We start from the raw sequence: 18621 nt of genomic DNA, 5'->3' as shown, positions 1-18621 counted from the left end.
CGCTGTTGTTTATTTATTTATTTATTTGAAGAGAATTAAAAAGCAAAATTTACATGTAATGATCTTTTGGTCACGCAAATTGTCCTCTCGAAATGCAATTGTGATCGGATGATAATCATCGAACAAAAATAACAATGACTTCCGCGGGTATGATATATTAAAACACGCTTTACAAGGCACTGAACGCACAATCATCCTATATTGCTTTAATTTTTACGGTACCCTGACAGATTTGGACCAACACGGTCTTTTAGCAAAGAGGTAAGTTAAAATCTAAAATCTAACGCTTTCTTCAAGATTTAATCATCCCAAATTTTAGAGAATAATCACAGTTGTTGTGTAGGGCGTAGCCGGAGAGTATATCGTTTAACTTTTGATCCAGTCCTGCCACGCCTTGTGCCATATGTATAAAACTAACAACTGAAATGGTTGTCCCTTTGAAATAGATAATAGATACAAACTATTTTCCTGGATTGTTGTAGTTTGTTTAAAATTGTTGTTTCACCCTGTGTACTTATCGAGCAAGTCGCATATTTTTGTAACAAAATTACATCATATCGCAACAAACTCAACGAGAGACTTTTATTACCACAAACGCAGTTCTTTGTTTGTTAGCCGAGTTATGGTCTCGTAAAACCAGTCTTTCTTGAAACGATATTCGTAAATCAATATAAAGGCCACTTTAATTTTCGGGTTCCGGTGACGAGGCCCTTCAAATTGAACTTAAGGTATGATATTCTTATATCAGTTTGTTTCACTGGGATGTCTGTAAAACTTATAAAAACCTCAGCACCTACATTGTGTAAAACTATGAACCATGGATTGATGAGGCGACCAACTTTGTACTAAATTATTTACAGAGTCATAAAGAGAGCACTACGAAGCTCTTCAATCAATCGCCTGGAAATCTTACAAAGCATAACTCCGGAACGAGAACTACAAGGGTGAGTAGTGATCAATGCCTCTGCCAGATACTTCTAAACAGATAGCGTTCAGTGTAACTTGTGTTTGTAATTTCTCGGTAAACGATATTTACAGTAGCATGTATGTTAGCAACACCATTTTCAAGCCATCTTGTACTCTTGCATGCCACTGTGGTAGGCAAGTTGTGTCAAAATCGCCAATATTTGGTGTGTAAGATAATGGTGTTAAATGACCGCCAATCGTCGCTCGCTCCTGCGACCGCAACCCGCAAAAACCAACCATTGCTTGTACGGTGCGGATCAATCTGCTGCAATGATGGTATAAAATTTGTTTGCATGCTTATCGTTTGCTTCAAACATTACGATCGCTGGCGTCTTAAAAACTTTTGGCCCATATAAATGCACCAATTGAAAGAAGGTTTCCTTGTTTCCTATTTTCTTGGCAATGGAACCAGCTCTAACGGCTAAAATTCTTTATTCGACCTTAATGGCATTTTCCATCCACGGCGGAGTAACTTTTTAGGTTAGATCTAAACAGTGTACTTTAATTGATATTTTCTATACCTTAGTTCCTGGGCCTTACTTTGTTTTATATTCTTATAGATGGTTTGATGTCCCAGCGGATTTTACCAACTTTTATGTAAGTAGAGGAAGATATGATTTTACACGACTTACTTAGTTAATCAATTAATTTATCACTCTCTCAAGAGCGATTTTCAAATGAGTGTCGACAGAAATTTCGCGTTTGCTTTGATTTACGTTACTACGTACTGTGATTGGTCAAAGCCAAACTCGCGCCATTTTCTCAACCAATGAGAAGCAAAACTAAATGCAATCGTCACTTGCTTGCACGCATTTTTCCGCGCTTGCAATTAACTCCAGAATCATGAGTGAACTTTGAATTCTGATTGGTTCATTGCACTGTTTTCAGTTGTTCTGATTGGCTAACTGATCGTTACTTTGGTTTTGGTTGCATGACAAAACTTGAAAATCGTTTCACTTGATTGTTTATTTTACATTTAGTTTAAGAGGTATTGTCTGAGAAAACCAGGCAGGTGGTCAAAGATCGGGGTCGGCCAAATCATTCCATACTAACATCATAGATAGGTTAGGTGGACTTATGGATAAATATACTAAAGTTTGCTCTTCAAGTGTTTTGGTATAGGAGATATGAGATACACTCTCCATCACCCCCTCAGGTCCTAGTTTTTCTGGTAAATTTGACCCAAATTTGACAGCCAGCAAAAACTGTACAATCTAGCGAACGAAGTTCATGTTTTGTACCTGATATGAATGGGCATTGAACTTCTTGTAAAAAGCCAGAGATATGCGAAATAAGCAAAAGTCACTTTACAACATTTAGTTTTGGAATACCTATATTTCGTATCTGCAAATGAGCAAGAAATTAGCCATTTTCGACTTCACGCAGAACACACAACTAAAACTTCAGCAAAAACTGGATGCCAAAACCAAACACTCTTACCTTTCATCTATCAAAATCAGCAATAATCTTTTTGGGCCATTCAAACAGCAAGATGCCACATCACCTCCATTTCTCTTACTACTCGATGTCATGTACAGCACGACACGACGCAATCAATGTGCTGTTTAAGCCGCTCCTGGATTTCGCATTGGGTTTGTCTTAAGTTAAAAATATTCAGTTGATCAAATTAGTTCCACAAAAAATTCAAATCCCCTCTCTTGCGAATTTAACGGAAAGAAAATTAAGAAAACGTCAAAATAAACAAAACGACGCCATGTTGAATTTGTTCACTCGGGATAGACTGGGAACCAGTTGATTGGTTGTAAGGGAGCCAGGCTGGCCATGGATGATTGTTCCACGCTGTTTCTCCATAAGTAAGCTTTTTGATTTAAGGAAGTCTGGTTTAGGCTCATGCCGTAAGTGGCAAGGAATAACAAACTATTGGGAAATGAAGATACCAACGAGAGTTACAACCAGTTTCCTTGCTTATTAAATGGCCTACATGTTGTTATGCTTGCTAGGCAGGGAATATCGTTTTGAAATTTAATTTGCATTTTGTGGGCTTTGATTAGGTGAAGTTTCTGGGTCAAGCTGTCTTGTACTGTCAAAGACGGGATTACAACAAATCAAATAAGAGCCAAAAACACAAGAGTAATTTAGAGAAACAAAACCGTAGCCCAGTTGGAAGTCTTGTTTGTAGATTCACTTGCAGAAACTCTATTTTGTTTCAATACAAAGGGAAAAAAATCCGAAAAAATAACGTCATATTCTTTTATATCGTAAGAGACTATACACGTACGAAAGTATTTTATGACAATTTTGTTCTTACTATTTTTACATTTATTACGTGACACATGGTATTCGCTACAGTCTTTTGCGACAGTATTTACATTGCACTCAGAAGCGTAATGTACAACGCAAAATGAGCTGCTTATTTTCAACTGTTGCCAGTGTATGCGGCCAACACCATACGCGCCAAATGAGCTTTATGTTATTCCTCTAAAATCATGCAGAAAGGATTTAACAGATTATCTAACTAATCTGGGTGTCAGTTGATCGAAGTCGAGGCTTAGGGACACGGATTAACGAGGCTGATGTTATTCTCAATCGCGCCGGATTGCATTCTCTATCAGAGGAAGACAGCGAAATGTCCAAAGCACAAATACGAATTAACAACACATTACCAGAAGTTAAAATCCAGTTGTTCTCACCCATCTCACAGAGGTGAAGCGAAAAAATTAAAAAATCCTCGTCGGGTAAACAAACAGGTGTCGGAAGTAATAAACCAGGAGTTTCAAGTTTCAGTTCCAATAGGATCCGGTATGTACAATAAGCCAAAATTTAAATTATTTTCTCGCAATTCACTTTTTTTCGGTAATTAATTTACTATTTATATGTTACCTTAAGACATTTTCACCTTACGTGTAGTTTCTTATCAGTTCGGAAATCTCTGCTATTTTATCAAATGCGTTGTTTTGTTACAATGTAACAAACTGATCTCATTCAATTGAAATCAACATTTCAAATATTGTTTCAGCCCTGTGTATTATAAACACTTGTCGAAAAGGCCATTCAAGCAGATTTAAAGTGGAGGATGCTACCTCAAAATTTGAGGACAAGCTTAAGGTAAATGTTTTGAATTAATAGTAAGATTACTGTTCCCTTGGACCGATATATAACTTCTTTATTTACTCGACCCGGAGACGATTTTGTGATGATCCCAGTAGAGTTTAAGAGTTAGGCGTTGCAGATTCTACGTTAACTTGATGTTATTTGTTTATTCTCTGATTAGCGTTCTTGACGGTCCGGCAGCTCCTCCTTCCCGTCTCCTATCATATTTATCAAGGTATGAAAGCGGAGATAATACAGCCAAAACTAATTTTTTGTTAATTTGTTGTGTAAGTTTTCAACAGCAGCTTTTATAACCAAAAAGCGCATACTCCTAAGGGCCTTCTGGTGTACATGACAAGCCGGAATGATAAGTCCAACGCTTTTATTAAAAGCAAATGACGTATTCAGTGAGGGCTTCTAGGTAAATATTTCGCTTCACGACATGTGTTCATTGATAGACCAACGGAACTAGCAAAGTTCAAAATAAGTAAACAAAAGATCGGAAGCAAAAACAAACATACCTTGGAAAAGGCAGTTATCTATAGGAAAAAGGAAATTACAACCCAAAGGGAATCTGCAAGGAAAATTCTTTTTTCTAAATATCAAGCGCAGATTTTCCGTCAGTTATCTTTAGTTTTACGCAGTTTATTCTAAAGGTAGAACAATTCCATGACACTGTTTCTACTTATTTCACACATCCAATCTGATTGCCTTGCGGTAAAGGTAGAGATCATATTTCAGCTTTCCTCAGTGATTCAGAGGGGAGCGTGTCGAGTAGAGAGATTAACCTAGGGGGGTCAATTTATTGAGTAATAACTGTGATCAGTTTGCTTATACATTGTACAAAGATTTGTTTTACTAGTGTTATGTAGTACAAGTGTCAAATAACGGTACTTCTTTCGAAGTTACTAAAGGGAAACTTTCTTATAAAGGCGTCGCAATTTTTGTTATTAAATTCAACAATTCCATTTGTTCATGCTTTAGCGTGCTTTATCGAGTTGTGAAGAACGCGGGAGTTGGATATCTCTGATTTCTTGACGGTGGAAATGTACATTAAAAGCCGCGCGCTCAAAAAAAATCCAATAAAGTTATTTTTTCACGCTATTGCGCGGCTCTGCTGGTTCTATTTTGAGCATGATTCGTTCATGTCATTATTTGTTCAGATCTTGAGCTGTTTATCGCGACAAACAGACGTTTCTAGCAACAATGCGCCGGCGATAGGTCCTTCCCTGTCCCCTCCCTACCTAAAGTAATAATAAGTAGGTCCCAGTCACTTGAGAGCAATCCAACTCAAGATGGCGTCGTTCTGTTTAGTTCGTATTTCTTTTAAAATTTTCCTTCTGTTAAATTTGCCAGACTGGAGGGGTTCTGATTTTTTGGGACCACTTTAGTCAACTGCATATATTTAACCGTGGAGAAATCCAATGTGGAATCCAAGAGCGGCTTAATCGGCACATTGCTTGCGTCGTGTCGTGCGGTACATGACAACGAGTGGTAGGAGTAATGGAGGTGGTGAAGCATCTTGCTGTTTGAATGGCCCAAAAAGATTATTGATGATTGTGATAGAGGGAAGGTAAGAGTGTTTGGTTTTAGCATCCGATTATTGCTGAAGATTTAGTTGTGTGTTCTGCGTGAGTTCGAAAATGGCTAATTTCTTGCTCATTCGCAGATGCGAAATATAGGTATTCCAAAACTAAATGTTGTAGAGTGACTTTTGCTTATTTCGCATATCTCTGGCTTTTTACAAGAAGTTCTATGACCATTTGCATCAGGTACAAAACATGAACTTCGTTTGCTAGATTGTACAGTTTTTGCTGGCTGTCAAATTTGGGTCAAATTTACCAGAAAAACTAGGACCTGAGGGGGTGATGGAGAGTGGATCTCATTTCTCCTATACCAAAACACTTGAAGAGCAAACTTTAGTAAATTTATCCATAAGTCCACCTAACCTAACTATGATGTTAGTTTGGAATAATTTGGCCGACTCCCATCTTTCAGCTTTTTCAGATTTTGCCCGGTTTTCTCAGACATTGACTCTTAATAATCTATTTAACATTGATATAAATTAAGCAAGATCAGAGAGTACATTTAAATTCATTCTATGTCGAAATTTCAGTGTTCAAACAATTAACGTTATTTGTGGCCGCAGTTGCGTTTTACGGGAGCTTTCTTTTTGCGCGGTGGCAATATTACTTAAGCTGATAGCTCTTCGCTCTATGGTTGTCTGCTGCAGGTTTGTAGTTGTCTGCCGTTTAGAGCTGTCAGACATTCCAATTATTTTTTCCAGTTTCTTCATTTACAAGATATTCCTGTGTTTTACTATGCTTTCTTTTTCATTAAAGTAAACAAGTAAAAACAATAATTTCGATATCAAACCTCTTGAGGTAAAAACTTTGAGTAATCTAAGGCGGTTCTGAGTTTGAGTTTGAGTTTGAGTTTATTATTATTTCAGACAAATATACAAAGACAATTTACACAATCCACGTATAGCATTAGCTAATCTTGGCGGATATTAGTAAGAGACAAAAATTAAGACTACAATATTGCTACAATATCGGCACTACAAGGGTCCTACAGTGTAAGACTGTGACATGCAGTTGTAAACGAAAAAAAAAAACAACAAAAAAACAGATAGCTATAACGTACATCAAATGTGTGGTCAAAGACTGTCAAAGGCCGTCTTTGATTACCTCCGATTCGAATCACAGGTGACAAAGGCCGCATTTGATTCACGGTGGAGTCAAATTTGTTTCGAATCAAAGATATCATATATTTGATCCACCTTTGATGCGCGTCATAGGCGGAGTCAAAGTTGTTTGATTTCAATTTGACGCGCGTCATAGGTAGGGTCAAAGTTGTTTATGCATTTGAACTCACTTTTGATTCGAGTCAAAGGTATATGCAAAGGCGTCACATATTTGATGCGCATCAAATGTGTTGTCAAAAATGTTATTATATTTGACCTCATCTTTGATACGGATCAAAAAAAGAGCCAATCCAATTTTTCGTGCAGTGGTTTAATAATTAGTAATAAACAAAAATAAAGTATTAATGCTAAAAGACTACAATATTGCTACAATATCACTAAAATATAGGACTAAGACATGCAATTTTAAACGAAACACGTGGCGAAACACATAGCAATAGGGTACAATAATTATTGGCATTAAATTTCAATATTAAAGAATGGGCGTCAACATAATAGTCCTCAATCCCAAGTACGGTTAAAAGTAATTTATGGAGTTTTTTTTTAAAAAGCTCTTTTCGTTAGCTTACGCCAGTCGGGGTGTAGACGGTTTTACAATCTCGCACCAAAAGCAGAGAAAGATGTACGTTTCCACGCAATCTAGATTCGTGAATATACAATTTCTTTGTGGAAGAGGAACGCGTATTATGTGCATGAACATCAGATGAATGAATGAAAAGCTGACGAATGTTCCTTGGTGTAGAATTAGCAGAAACATGCATTATGGCGGAAACCTTCTCAAAATAGAGTATAACAGGTAGAATGTTCGAAGTTATAAAAATATGGAAACGAGGGAAGTCAGGTTGCTATTTTCATTAATAACCTCATTACAGAAAATGAAAGAATTGGATTTTCGACTTGTACCACGAAATCCAAATTTTGCTTGATAATTGCAATTACACAATAGCTTTTTGTTCTGTTATTAGGTCTTGTCATCTTGTCTTCCTTTGTATGGGAACCGTCTATGTTGGGTTACGTTTTTTTGCCTGTCAGACTTTTTATAATGTTAAAGCGATTCTCATCAAGACTTTCGATCCAAAATGTTTACCTTTTTTCCAAAATTTTCCTATTCGAAAATTTTCACGTTTTCGTAAAGAAATAAATGCGGTCACATAATTATAACAATTTTTTACCCAGCCCTTTTTAAATATCATTCAAAAAGAGCTATGATAACAGGATTTCTTTTGATAGAGTTGTTTCTAGAACGTTTTTTAACTGAGTAAAGTAAATCCAAAACCAAAGTAATTACTCTGGCCAATCACAATAGATGTAACAGAGGAACGAACCAATCAGAAGTCGAAGCGAATACAATTGCTAAACCAGTAAACCGCGGGAAAACGCGTGAAGCAAGCCACGACTACTGGGTTTGGTTTTGCGCATGCTCCTCACTGGTTGAGAAAGTGCACACGCTTTGCTAAACAATCACATAGATAAGAAAATCGTTGAAAACCACTCTGAAGTAAGTTCACGTTTGCTTGATTTTGCGTTACTTTATTCTGTGACTGGTTAGCAAAACTCGTAACGCGCGAAAAGCTGGCTCCAATATTCGGTTTGTTTGGTAAAATATTCACGTGGGAAACGCCTCAAGATAAGAGTAAATGCGAGCGCTGTTAAAATTAGATCCGATCGCAAGTTAGAAAACGCACGCTTTTCTCAACTGAAAGGAAATTTCACCAGAAGCAATCGTGACTTTCTTGGACACGTTTTCCCGCGCTTGGCGCCTGTCACATGTTTTTTTTTTTCGAGTTGTGATTGAATCAATGTGTTATTACGCTCTGAGCCTCACTATGGACTCGACGCTTTGTGCATAGTTTTTATTATGAAAAGTAGTTTTCGTTCATATATATTCGTGTCAATTAAATGTATTCTCTTTTATTATGAATAAGACCAAACAGCTAAATTACTATTGACCTATTCAGGCTTACTCTGTCAAGAAAAAACTGTTACTCAGCTGTCGTGGGCACCGAACGTTTCGTTTTGGTGGAATATCTGTTAGCAGGACAACATTTCCATTTCAGAAATTCGGAATAAAATTGTGGTGGAAAACTAGCGTTTCCATTGGGGAAATGTTATCTCAAACTTCGGAAACATTGTGAAAAGCTAAACTTTACGTTTTCGGAGTGGTAAATATGTCGTTTTTTTAAAAGTGTTGAATAAGTTCAGCTTGTATTCTCGAAAGGACAAAAACAGCCCGGAAATTCGAGGATCAAGTTTCTTTTCCTAAAAGTTTCCTCGATGCAACTTTGAGCTTAAAACTCTTTACAGAGGAAATGTGTAGCTTTCTCAAATTTGCCTTACATAAGAACACAAAGGACAGTTTTTACAGTATCATCTGCTTGAATCTTCTCCGCAGGTGTCAGTCCTCGTTCTCAGGAGGAGACACCATGAAAACGAGGTTGGTTAGGTGTCCCTGAGCTGTTTAAACTAAAATTGCTAATATGAGTGAAAACAATAGAACGCAGTGCTAAGATTCGGTACAACTTTGGTTATAACAGACAATTAAAGAAATAAAGAGATGGGTGTTGTGAATAAAACCGCTTTAAACTGAGACCGTGTTAATGTTGAAACTGACCTGGTGAGTTGTTTTGTAAAAATTATTAAGGATCAAAATTAAAACACAGTCAGAGAAAAATACAGTGGGAAATTTGCCCTTATCAAATCGTGATCTTCTCAGACTATCTTTCCTTGTAGGTACGTCGAATGTGACGGAAGTACGTTTGATAAGACCTGCGATCATCATTTACAAAAAAATGGTGAATGGAAAGTCAGGAGATCTAGACATAGAGAACCATATTTTAGAGCTTGTTAATGCCAAAGAAGCTGGAAACAGATGGAGGGAGGGATGTGCCTCTTTTGAACTGGGTACTGCTTATTTCCAACGAGGTGATTTTAAAAAGGCCATAGAGTGTGGTACGCAATCGCTTAGTATTGCAAAAGAAATGAGTGATAAAGTTTTGGAGGGAAAAGGCTATAGGCTTTTAGGCGTTGCTTATGACAGTCTGGGTGATTTTGAGCAAGCCATAGAGCACTTTACTAAAAATCTTAGCATTGCACGAGATCTGGGGAACAGAACTGCAGAGGGAAAAGCCTGCTGCCGGCTCGGCTTTGCTTATAAGGGACTTTGCAATTTTGAACAAGCTATAGAGTTCTACAAACTGCATCTTAGTATTGCCAAAGAAGTAGGGGACAGGGATAGCGAGAGATGTGCTTGTGAAAATCTGAGCGATGTTTATTGCAGTCTGGGTAATTTCAAACAAGCCATAGAGAACCACACCAAAAGTCTCAGTATTGCAAAAGAACTGGGGAACAAAACTGCAGAGGGAAAAGCCTGCTGCAGCCTCGGCTCTGCTTATAGGGAACTTCGCAATTTTAAACAAGCTTTAGAGTTCTACAAACTGCATCTTAGTATTGCCAAAGAAGTAGGGGACAGGGATAGCGAGAAGTGTGCTTGTGTACAACTGGGCGATGTTTATTTCAGTCTGGGTAATTTCAAACAAGCCATAGAGTACCACACCAAAACTCTCAGTATTGCGAAAGAACTGGGGAACAGAACTGCAGAGGGAGTAGCCTGTTGCGACATCGGCAGAGCTTATGAGGGGCTTCGCAATTTTGAACAAGCTATAGAGTTCTACAAACTGCATCTTAGTATTGCTGAAGAAGTAGAGGACAGGGATGGCGAGATATGCGCTTGTGGACAACTGGGCGATGTTTATTGCAGTCTGGGTAATTTCAAACAAGCCATAGAGTACCACACCAAAAGTCTCAGTATTGCAAAAGAACTGGGGAACAGAACTTTAGAGGGAATAGCCTGTTCTCACATCGGCAGAGCTTATGAAGGACTTCTCAATTTTGAAAAAGCTATAGAGTACTCCAAACTGTTTCTTAGTATTGCTGAAGAAGTAGAGGACAGGGAGAGTGAGGCATGGGCTTGTCACCAACTGGGAAGTGTTTATCGCCGTCTGGGTAATTTCAAACAAGCCATAGAGTACCACACCAAAAGTCTCAGTATTGCAAAAGAACTGGGGAACAGAACTGAAGAGGGAATAGCCTGTTGCGCCATCGGCAGAGCTTATGAGGAACTTGGAAAATTTGAACAAGCTATAGAGTACTTCAAACTGCACCTTAGTATTGCTGAAGAAGCAGAGGACAGGGATAGCGAGAGATGTGCATGTAGACAACTGGGCGATGTTTATTTCAGTCTGGGTAACTTTGAACAAGCCATAGAGTACCACACCAAAAGTCTCAGTATTGCAAAAGAACTGGGGAACAGAACTGCAGAGGGAAAAGCCTGTTCCGACATCGGCAGAGCTTATGAGGAACTTGGAAAATTTGAACAAGCTATAGAGTACTTCAAACTGCACCTTAGTATTGCTGAAGAAGCAGAGGACAGGGATAGCGAGAGATGTGCATGTAGACAACTGGGCGATGTTTATTGCAGTTTAAGTAATTTCAAACAAGCCATAGAGTACCACACCAAAAGTCTCAGTATTGCAAAAGAACTGGGGAACAGAACTGCAGAGATAATAGCCTGTTGTCAAATCGGCAGAGCTTATGGAGGACTTCGCAATTTTGAAAAAGCTATAGAGTACTTCAAACTGTTTCTTAGTATTGCTGAAGAAGTAGAGGACAGGGAGAGTGAGGCATGGGCTTGTGAGCTACTGGGAAGTGTTTATCGCCATCTGGGTAATTTCAAACAAGCCATAAAGTACTACACCAAACGTCTCAGTATTACACAAGAAATGGGGTACAGAACTGCAGAGGGAACAGCCTGCTGCGAACTCGGCCACACTTATGAGATACTTCGCAATTTTGAACAAGCTATAAAGTACTACAAACTGCATCTTATTATTGCCAAAGAAGTAGGGGGGAGGAATTACGAGGCGTGTGCTTGTGAACGACAGGGCGATGTTTATTTTACCAATCTGGGTAATTTCAAGCAAGCCATAGAGTACTACACTCAACGTCTTAGTATTGCCAAAGAACTGGGTGACAGAGATTCGGAAGAAAGTACTTATGAATGTCTAAGCACAATATATGGAAAGCTTGGTGATTTTAAACAAGCTATAGATTACCGTAAACAACATTACAGGATTGCTAATGGAGTGAGAAACAAGGCTAGCGAAGGAAAGGCATGTCTCAGTCTGGGCGAATACCACAACATAATGAACAATTTAGAACAAGCCACGAAAAACTTTAGAAAAGGACTCAATATTGCTAAAGAAGTAGGGGACAGGTTAGTGGAAGTCCGAGCCTACTGCAGCCTTGGCAATGTTTACCTCGAGCTGGGTGATTTGGAGCAAGCCATGGAGTATTTTGAACAACAACTTGGCGTTGCTAAGAAACTTGGGGACAAGGGAAGAGAGGGACTTGCATATTTCAATCTTGGCTTAGTTTATTACGGCATGGGTAATATTGAACAAGCCATAGAGTGCCACAAACTATCTCTTTTTATGAGCAAATATTTAGGGGACAGGCTTCTGGAGGGAAATGCATACGCTAGACTAGGTCTTGATTATGAATCTTCAGCTTCTTTTTCTGAGGCTATTTATTGTTATCTATCAAGCATAGAGATCCTAGATAGCGCAAGAGCTCTCCTTCAGTCAGAAGATGCGTGGAAAATAGGATTTCGTGATCTCAACTCGCATCCGTACACTGGTCTGTGGAGAACTCTTTTAAAGAAAGGAGAGGCTAAGGAGGCTTTATGTGCTGCTGAGAAAGGACGAGCACAGGCTTTGATAGATGTTTTGAAGACACAGTATGGGGTTGACTCACAACCGTCCATTTCAGTTGAACCAAGGGAAACGATTTCCTATATGTTAAACGACTTACCATCACAAACAGTGTTTGTAGCACTTGATGAAGCATATGGCACGATCAATTTTTGGGTACTGGGGAAGAGCAGAGACCTTCATTTTGAACAAACCAAAATTGAACCTAAACTTGCCTCCCTCTTACTGGAAACAACCTTGACAAAGATTGGTGTTCGTGGTCGCGTCAGATGCGAGAATCGTTCAATGGATGAGCTAAGTGATGACTCACGATCTAAAAGAGAAGATGTAGAAGAAACGAAAGAGTCCTCAACCCCCACAGCTGTCAATTCTTTGCGCGGACTGTACGATGTTATTATTGGCCCCATTACGGACTTGCTCCATGGTGACCAGTTAATAATTGTTCCGGATGGTCCATTTTGCTTGTTTCCGTATTCTGCATTGAAAGAGTCAATCAGGATTCGCACTGTTCCTTCGCTGACCGCGTTGAAACTGATTACAGGTGCACCTGACGACTTCCACTCTAAGACTGGGGCGCTGGTCGTGGGAGACCCATGCTTAAAAGAGGTTAGCGTTACGTATACCGACCAATTCGGTGAGCCCTTATGGAAGCAGCTAAGATATGCCAGAGAGGAAGCAAAGATGATTGGAAAACTTCTAAACGCCGCACCTCTGATTGGGAGTGATGCAACAAAAGATGAAGTGCTGAAAAGGCTCAAATCGGTTGCCTTGGTGCACATTGCCGCACATGGATGTGCAGAAACCGGAGAAATTGTTTTGACCCCAAAGTCTGACAGGACATCGCAGATCCTTGAAAAGCAAGACTTCATCTTAAAAATGTCAGACGTTCAAGCCGTTCGCCTCCGTGCAAGGCTTGTTGTGCTTAGTTGCTGTCACAGTGGCCGAGGAGAGGTCAAGTCTGAGGGTGTGGTCGGCATAGCACGTGCTTTCTTGTGTGCTGGTGCTCGGTCTGTTCTGGTGTCACTCTGGGCGATTGATGACGAGGCAACAATGATGTTCATGAGAAATTTCTACCAACACCTAGCAGATGGGAAACGTGCCAGTGTGGCTCTTCACCAGGCTATGAAATCACTTCGTGAGTCACAGGAGTTCGGTGCCGTAAAGTACTGGGCTCCATTTGTGCTGATTGGTGATGACGTCACTCTTGAAATAGGCGAACAGACGGAGAGTGGTGAGTCTAGTTTGCGTTTGACTTTAGACAAAAGTAATTTTATTTGTAAATAATTAGGGATAGTCAGGGTGTGAGGGTCTTTAAATCTGTCTGAAAGCTACGTTATGATGAAATATGCTGTGTGTTGATTCCATTTGTTTTAGATTGACTTAAGCTGTTCAACACGCTCAGGCTTATGAGGCGAATTGGTGAAATGGCAGAAAATTTTGTGAGATTGGAGGGGTGAAGTCACTAACTAATTTTTCAATCGTGCACTATCTTTTCTTTCGGTTTTCAAAACATGAATGCCTGAAATAGACTAATGATTTAGTTATTTGTCGATAGGCAGAATGTCGACATGCTCGTCACGTTACGTCACGCACTCCTCACCACGGAAGACTCATACCAATGCTCTCACAGATTAAATTGTTTTGTTTCATTTTATTTTGTTTTGCAGAAGAAGCGTCTTCAAACCAATAAGGAGCTGTTCAGCGAAACCGACCCTGACGTATGATAATGTCCATTTGGTTTAATTAAAAACTCTAACGACTTTCCAAAAGATGTCAAAAACCAAAGGTCTATATGCTTGGTTTGATTAAGAAATGAACAAGAGAACAATGTAAACCTTGTATAATTCGTTAAGTGAAGGACATATTTATTGCTTGTTTCAGGGTATATGTTTTGAAGTTATTACTGTGTACATGTATATAGTTTGAAGCCAATCAACAGTTTGAAGCCCTTACTGTGTATATAGTTTGAAGCTAATTTCTTTCACAGGATAGAATAACCAAGACTACTATTACTTAGGCCTTCTGTAGTTCATACGTCGCATTTCAGTCGAATATAATGCAGACGAAGTTAATACAAGAAATTAAATTCGTCGGTAAAGCGACGTATGAATCGGTTCGTGGAATTAAATTCGTCCAGACGTTTAATCCGTCTGCTCCAGACGCATCGAATTAAATACATAAATTTGAAAATACATTAACGTATTATCGATTCGTCGTTTTCTTGAATCTGGAATCGTCGTAGGTTGTTCCAGCACAAGGCGGTTGAATTAAATCCGTCGTCGAAATCGAATTTCTATTATCTTCGTGTTACAGACGAAGTCAATTCGAATTAAATTCGTCCGCATTGTAATCGACGTATGATTATATTTAGAATAGATGATGCAGATTGTTTCTTTCTTTTTTTTTTTTTGTATATATTTTTTTCTGTGATGGAACATAACTTTTATGAATCCAAAGAAAAACAACAAAAACAACAAAAATTTCTTTATGTTGTCATGGAAACAGGACATGGCTGTCTCATTCCGCATTTTAAAGGTCGCATTCTTTTGGGGTCTATTCTGGAATAGGAATACACGTAGCGGACAGTATTCATGATCTGCTGGGACCTTTTCTGTTCTCGTCATGAACAGAATAGTATTCCATTCATTCTGCCCCTCATACCAAGGTGAACGGAATACGGTTTGCCCAGAATAGACTTTGCGTTCTTTTGAGAAAGTTTTCAGTTTTATTGAAATAGGAGGGCTTGCAATTTTTGGGAAGGTGTTTAGTAGATAAAATCGAAATACATACAAACGTGTTCTTTTGAGAATTGATGTTTTTTTTTCTGAATCGAAATAAGAATAGTCAGAATTTGTCCCAAAAGAATGCATCTCCAAATCAGTTCAACCGTTTCGTTTCACGATAAAACTCGTATTTCCATTGACATAGTTTTTGGTGACGCGGTATACGAGGTTTTCATACCGGGGTGAAAGTCTCATTGGTATCTTGTAAGAAGCCCTAATAATAACAGAACAATAAGTGTAGCGTATATACCTAGATTAGGTAATCAAAACATTTGCAATAAAATAATAATCATACATAGCAACTTTGGTGTGATAAAACTAATAGTGAAATTTTGTTTTCTTTATTTTTTCCTTTCAAGCGCTCCCAAATGACGGTGACTTTATTTTTCCAGTCGAAAATAGACTTACTCAAAGACAAAGAAAAAAAATACCTCGAAGTTCTCGGTAAAGACCTGCGCCAAAAAACAAGTCGAGAACGATCGGTAAAAACAGGCGGATTGTATTCGGTGTACAAACTAGTGAAAAATGAAATTGCTGGAATATTTTGGTTTCAGGTGTTAAAAATGTTGGCTTCTCTCAGCTATTTTATGCTTTGAGTCCAAAAATACATCTCGAAATTTCCAGTTGACTGTGGAGTCGACTAAACGTTGCTTCGGTTTAAAATTAGAACTGGTGTTTGAAGCTGTAGTTTCTTATTCCTTTTTAAACAAAACAAAGACGCAAAAAAATTCGTTCACTTAATTTGTTTTCCCACGGAGCACCAAAGAGCTCTCTAGAAACTCTTTTTAAAGGTGTCCCTGCGTTTCTGGTCGAATTGGAATTTGGAAATGTTGGTTTTTGTGGTGAGAAGAAAAGAGGAGTAACCGGAGAAAAACTCTCGGAGCAAAGATCAGAACCAATGAATGAATTCAACTTGAACCTGGGCCGCTTTATGGGAGGTGATTATTGTTATCACTGCACATGCGCCATCCCTGCTCCCCTGGATAGTACGTTCTTGCCATTCACATTGCGAGAAGGGAAGAAAGTTGCGGGTTTCCATGAAAATAATATTTAAGCCAAAACCAAAAACCAAAAACAAACAAAAACAAAAAATTGAAGATGTGCCCACCCCACCCCCTTATAAGCCCCTTCCCCTCCCCACTGGCGGCTTACTAAGATCAAATGGCTGCCGGATCATGCAATCAACAAACGCAAGCTTTCAACAAAATTGTTCAAGGAGGACCCAGTGGAATGTGCTTTTGGAAAGAATGTAAATTATCGGTTAACTTGATTACTGTTTGTTTCGAAATGACTTATTTGTAAAATCATAATCTCTTTTCATGAAGGCGCAAACAGGTCTTTTATGAATTAATGTAGGAAAAATATTGGAGGTTTCAATGCTATTCGTGCCAAGATGAATTGATGATGAGTGCCTTGGGAATAATTTTAGACTGCTAGCGGTCTCTTTCTCTGTTCTAAGTTCTGTAGCGCGCTAGCGCGCGAAGGATCTCCCCAATCCCCCTCGTTCATTTTACTACTTTGCATAATTTTATTGTCACTTTGTACGCATGACCTGAGGAAAAAGTACGACTGCTCGCTGTCTATAATAATTTATTCTGGCCTTGGGACAGGCAAATGTCGAAAACGAAAAACTAAATATCCAAGATTAGAAAATGAAGAACATGCATTGAAGCTCGAAAACGAAGTGAGGAAGCATCCCAAACTTAGAAACTAAACTGCAGTCACCCTTTATTTAAGAGCTGACTCGTGAGTTCGAGCGAAAATCACACTTAACACCTCCGCCCTTCCACAGATGAGAGGTGAAGCCCGAAAAGTCTCAAATTTGTTCAATTTTTTGTCACTTCTTTGCCATTTACTCAACTTTTACGACAAACTCCCACCGTCGAAATCGGCCCGTAAAGGAGCATTGTCACTTTTGTGTTACTCCCGAATGCCGAAACAAAAACATGTGTATTAATGGCCGTGTTAAAGTAATTATGCGATAGTTTGTTTCATGATTTCTCCAATAACTAGTGCACCAAACTAGTGTAGGTTATCTTTGCCGATGATCAGATGGAAATGGATTGAAAATTGGAAAAAAAATGGGCCAATGTTTTCAAGTTTTTTTTTCGTGCGATTTATTGGGGAAGATCCGACTAAACTGACTGGTAATGTTTTCTCTTCCTTCGAGAAGTCTGTTTATATTGTTTTCTTTGTACTCTAAGAGCAAATACATGTTTGATCAAAGTTACTTTGACAAAAATTTGTGCAGTTTTGTCGAAAACTTAGAAAAATGCCGTGACAATGCTCCGTTACCTTCTCAATTGCGCGCAATTTATGTCCACTCTACCGGCTGAAATAACTAATAGCCTTTTAATTTTGTAATGATTAGTAAAAACCAGTGATAAACTGTGTTTGCAAGGACCACCGTGACAAAATAAAAGTACCGGATCCTGTAGTGAAGGATCTAATCAGCAAAAAAATTGTAAAGCAAATAATCTATAAAAAGAGCAAGGTTGATTTCACGGTCAGGGAAGTATATTTTCCAATATTTCGAAAGGCACGGCCTTTCTTCTTCAGGGTATGTTTGAGTCTCAAACATACCCTGAAGAAGAAAGGCCGTGCCTTTCGAAATATTGGAAAATATACTTCCCTGACCGTGAAATCAGCCTTGCTCTTTTTTTAGATTATTTGCTTTGTAATGATTAGTTTGTGTCGGGAAAGAAGCACTGATGTAGGTGACTTAAACCGAAATGTTCCATGATACTGAAAATAAATTGAAAATAAATTGAAAGAATAATGCCCGACACGAAATATATCGCACATAACGCCGAGAAGATAAAGTTAGTGAACAACGCAGATTGCACTATTGTAAACCGGCAAAGTCTGAAGTTAACGTACTGCATGACAATGCTAAATAAGGAAGAGAATCACGTGTAATTGTTCAATAGAAATTAAATTTAGGGGCATCACAATAGTGTAGGCTTGGGATTTTACTGTGCACGTGATTATAGGGAAAATACTTGTTGCGCACTTTTGGCTAATTTTTATTTCAAATTGTTTCTCTAAATCCTGACTTATTAGAATCAAAACATCGGAAGTTCGAAGGTTTTCCACTGTCAAGTTACACGTGGCCACTTATTAACAGCTGTCCACGGTTACATTCAGTTTTGATTCTCGGATTGGTCTCTATCATGTCGCTGTACATGTAGTGTTACATGTAAGTTTTCTATGCAGTATCGAGCTTGCTTACTTCAGTTCCTCCTAATTATTCCACGTGCACCAATCTCGTGCCCAGAGTCATCAGCGGTTGGTCGCCAGGAGAGAGACTGGGAAGATCCCATTTTTTGACTGGCTGCACCGTTAC

General features: G+C 38.7%; 1 protein-coding gene across 1 annotated transcript in view; it reads left to right on the top strand.

Annotated features, from left to right (window-relative positions):
* Positions 1-186: 186 nt before the first annotated feature.
* The window catches only part of LOC146457280 (uncharacterized), a 139683-nt gene continuing 121248 nt past the window's right edge, over positions 187-18621 (top strand). Inside the window, exon 1 of the mRNA XM_085092025.1 lies at positions 187-261. The gene's annotated coding sequence lies outside the window, so the exon portion shown is untranslated. The remainder of the gene's footprint in view (positions 262-18621) is intronic.

This window comes from Pavona decussata, unplaced genomic scaffold, assembly GCF_977016875.1.
Source record: "Pavona decussata unplaced genomic scaffold, jaPavDecu1.1 SCAFFOLD_244, whole genome shotgun sequence".
NCBI lineage: Eukaryota > Metazoa > Cnidaria > Anthozoa > Scleractinia > Agariciidae > Pavona > Pavona decussata.
This window is presented reverse-complemented; position numbering and strand designations above follow the sequence as displayed.